Source organism: Apaloderma vittatum, unplaced genomic scaffold, assembly GCF_000703405.1.
Source record: "Apaloderma vittatum isolate BGI_N311 unplaced genomic scaffold, ASM70340v1 scaffold24613, whole genome shotgun sequence".
NCBI classification, from domain to species: Eukaryota; Metazoa; Chordata; class Aves; order Trogoniformes; family Trogonidae; genus Apaloderma; species Apaloderma vittatum.
The window spans coordinates 10,043-14,592 of record NW_009706845.1 but is presented as its reverse complement, the minus strand read 5'-3'; positions in this window follow the sequence as shown (position 1 = coordinate 14,592).

Genomic DNA, 4,550 nt, shown 5'->3' with positions numbered 1-4,550 from the left:
GCAATCCTCCCAGCCAAGAAAGCTTCAAGTGGGGATGGCGCTGCGCACACGGGAGGTTTGGAGGAGCCAAGGGACGCCCATGCCACAGCAACTGCCACCTGAGCGCTTTTCCATCCAGTTCCATGCCAGGCAAGATCTGATTATTCACCCAGACTTGCCTTGGCTCTGCCTGCCCTTCTCCGTTAGGAGCCAGCTGAAGCCAATACTCCCACAGAAAACTTTCCTCCAGAAAACCTTTAGAGTAATAAATCTGCTCAGCAGCACCGGATTAGAAATCTGAATGAGAATATGACCGGGAGTAAAAATAACCAGCCCGAAACACCTCCTTTAGTCCGCATCCTCTGGTCGCTCAAGAAGCCCCTCTGCCCCGAGGGGGCTGTCACTGCCAAGGGGCGAAGCCTCGAGGTCCCTGCCAACAACCTCGCCAGGTGGGCTTTGTGCTAAACCGGCTTTTTGACACCAACAGAGTGAGGCTTAACGGGTGTCGGGTCAAAAAAAATCGTCACGGGGCAACAGGGCCGATGCAGGCAAAGCCTCGGGGGTGCTCGGCGACCTGAAGCTGTTCGGAAGCGGCACCAAGCTTTTTTGGGAAGTCGTACTTACACACGAAACGAGGCGACTGAGGATGCCCCAGTTCCGGGTGGGGGCAGAGCTCTCGGTCCATTTTTGAACCCCGCAGCACCCCCCTGTTTCTACCGACTCCCCCACAGCCCCACCCCCGAGCCCACAACGGGCGCCAGCCGATTTCATCACACCTCGGGTGCAGCTTCTCACAGCTTCCGTTGCGTCTCTGTCATCACAAGAAGAGACATGACAGGGGATTTTGGTTCGGGGGTTTTTTTAATTCTTTTTTTGGTTTCTTGCAACGTTGAGGCTCAAAACTGCACTTGCAAGCAAAGGCTGCTACACAAGTGGGAGGGCACGTGCCTGCCCCTCTTTCCATTCCCCTGTACACATCTTTTCTTCCATCAGCACTAGATTTTATTTGATATTTTGTTGTCTCGTTGCTCAACATCCTGAGAAGGCTCCCCCTTTCTCTGCAGCCTGTGTCTCTGCTCTGCTTAAGGCTGCACCAGCAGCAAACTTTGATGCTTTTTACTTTGCTGTTTATTTTCTCACTTTGCCGCGAGCGGCTAAAAATTAGCGTCACCAGAACAGCTCCACTGGCCACAAAGGCTCACAGAGCACTGAGCACAGAGCTGCTGGACACTGCTCCTCCGACCTCAGTCAGTAAAAGAAAAACCCAAAAAACACAGTGGCACAGAAAAAAACTCAACCCCCTCCAGTACAAAAGAGAAAATCCTGTCCGAAATGGTTTGATGAACGCCCTGATTTTTAAAAAAGATGCAGTTACCTGAAGCATAGCCTGGTTCTAAAACACGAGGAAGGGGTAAGGCTGTCGCTGCCCCTCCCTGCAAGTCTAGTCCTTGCCCGAGAAGGTTTCAATTCCTCCTAATTTAAGCACAGATTTGAATCCCTGTCTCTCCTAATCAGGAAAAGATCCTTTGCTAGTCTGTGAGGACAGCCTCTGCTCCTCCACCAAGGCAGTGGGAGAAAAAACCCAAGAGCTCAGAGCCCAGCACGCTGGTCCTGGGTGAGGGGAAGAGACACAAACATGACTTTTGGTGGTTTGTGCCGCCTCCTCAAAGGGGAAGACCTGGGTGCTTGTTCCTGCTTCCAGCTCTATTTCTGTGTCTTGGGTCAAACCAACCGGGGCTACAGGCCACAACCATCACCAGCTGCTGCGGGGGCTGAGCTGGGGGGCTTGGGGGGGCAGTTGTTGCTCCATTTTACGGGATTCTCCATCCTGCCTGCCTGCGGGTGATGACTGACCAGCAGCTACCCCTAAGGCAGCCAGCCTGCCAACACGCCTCGATGTCCCCAGCCTGTTTCAGCACGAGTTAGAGTTAAAAAAAAAATAGAAATAAAAAAGTCCTCACCCCAGTCAGAGCCAGCGCTCAGGTCAGAGGAGATAAAGCCTTTCAGACGTAACTCCAACAATCAGCAAGTGGTTGAGCTACAGTCGTCAAAATTAGACTTTTTTATGCCAATCTGCTCAAGTTTCCTTCCACCTCTGCTATTTTTCCCCCCCTAAATCTAGAATTCAGAGGGGAAAAAAAAAAAAAAAAATCAAAGAAACAAAACCACACAACAACTCGCCAAAGCACAATGAACAAAAACGACATAACTGAGCAGCATAACATATTATGAGAATTAACGAACTTTTTAACTCATCTGCCCACGCGTTTTCCAGTGGGCTCAGCAGTGACGTAAGAAGGGAATATCCTGGCGGGGCTCCGGCAAAGTGAAGGTTGAGGCTTTCACCCACCACGACGTGCAGCCACCAGTTGTCTGCTCCAAGCATCCCCTGGCTGGCTTCACCTCTCTGCTTGCCCTCCTGGGAGTCCCAAGGGAAAAAAAACCCAAACAACTCTATTTTAAAGTTTTTAATCCACCCAAACTCAGTTTCTCTAACCTGAATTCAGCCCATTTATCCAGCGCCGTTCTCTCCATGACATAACCTGTATGTAATGAAAGAGCAACTCCTTGTGACCAGACAGAGGTCTGCACAGCCGGAGAGAAACTTCCCGGGACACCTGTGTGAAACAGAAGCTGAAACTCGGACAGCTTTGAGTTTCTAGTCCAGTGAGAGGTTTCTTCTCGAAGTGAATTAATGCTAACCATCCAAGCCCCACATCCCGTTGGCTAAAGGTCTGTAAAACCCAGAGCAGCACCGTCACAAAGCCAAGAGGGGTTCCTTCACCCAAAGTTTCTCCCTCCAGGTTTGCCTGATTTCGACTGGCCCAACCCCAGCGTCTCTGGCGGCACCTGTCTGAAATTCCACACAATCCTGTCACAGCCAAGCAAAGCAAGCAGCTCCCTTTCACCAGTGAACGGGACGTGGTACCTCCACCCACGGCTCCAGAGCATCGCTCCCAATTGTCAGCCATCCCGACGCCCACCAGCAGTGGTTTGTGAAGAGCCAAGAGCTGTGACACCGAAGCTTTGACGAGAGCAGGAAGATCAAGGAAAGCAGCCCACGCTGCAGCACAGATGCGCCAGGTGAAGCAGGAACGTTTCCATCTCTTTTCAGATCACAAACTTAGGTGAAAAGCCAACAGTTAGAGCTCAGCTTGCCACCATGGAAGTGTTATCATTCACTCTGTGTGAATTCTCCCCATTTTTTTATTTTGTATGGGGCCAGGAACACGAGATGACAAGTTATGCCCACCAAGTGTGGGGAAACCACAGGACTGAACTACTTGTCCAGCGAGAGTGCCCAGTTACCACTGGTATGAGCATCCCACAGAACCAAAAAAGAAAAATAATAACAATCTTACGCATCCATTCCCTCCCAAGGGATTTTTTTGATCGAAGCTGTAGGTTTATCTATCCGTGGATCTACTTCTGGTGAGTCCCGCACGCCAGCGCTCTTCAGTGTGTTCCAGAACTGGCATCCACACGCACGATTAACCCAGAACAGCCTCCAACATCGACAAGGCCTAAAATGGAACAGCTCAGGGGAATCCAAATGCTTCTGTAACTGGCACAGAATGTCTAAATCCAGGGCCAGAATTACTTTTAAGAGAATAGATTCACTTCCACATTTGCTAAGTGTGGAACTTAAGAGGTGTCACAGTACAAAACAAGATGACACGCTGAAGTAAATAAAACAGTTGAACCGTAAGAAATGATTTCCTCTGGAGGCGGAGAGCCTCGCTATTCTCAGCACAGGAAACATACCCATCCATATCTCCTAGGTAATATCACAAACACACACACATAACAAAGAAAGTAATTTTAATGTGATGGTCATTATATGTGTTACGATTATTTTGGCTGCAGTCTCGAGGCTTCGATCAGTGCGTTCGGGCTCTGCGCCAGCAGCCAAGCCAGCCCCCACCCGGCCCGAAATCAGGACAGTCAGAGCAGCTTTAATCCTCCCGAGCCTGACCTCGAGCTCCAGAGAAGTAATTCGGCCCCTGGGCCAGCCACTGTTGTATCACAAGTGTTCTTCACTATAAATAAAAACTCAGAAAGCCGCCAAACATCACCTAGAGGAAGCTTCCATCAAATCATTCTTAGGCTTAATTTTGGAAAAATAACCAAAAACCTGTATTCTAGAGTGAACACATCAAGTTTTTAATCAGCTGCACATCCTCTTCAGCCAAGCGCTTGCTGCCTGTGCCACCTACTGGTGGCAGAGGGCCCTGACTTGCACCTCTCCTGCTTCCTACCGGGCAGCAGCTGCGCAAACTGAGAAAACCGACTGTTTTCAACCTCACAACTGCAGTCCTTTGGACCTGAACGCCCACCGCCGGCGTAACACGCTCAGAGGCAGGTAATAACCTGGCACGCCACACGCACAACCGAAACTTCAACCACTTTTCTCAGCGCGAGAGCACCGAGCAGGTAAGAACAATCTGTTCCACTACGTATCCTGCCTTATCGCCCAGGACATCTAACAAGCTCTTAAGGAACTGACTTCACTTCTTCTAAAAGTCTTTACCAGACAAAGGCAAGAGGAACCGTTTCAGCCTGTCTGGAAG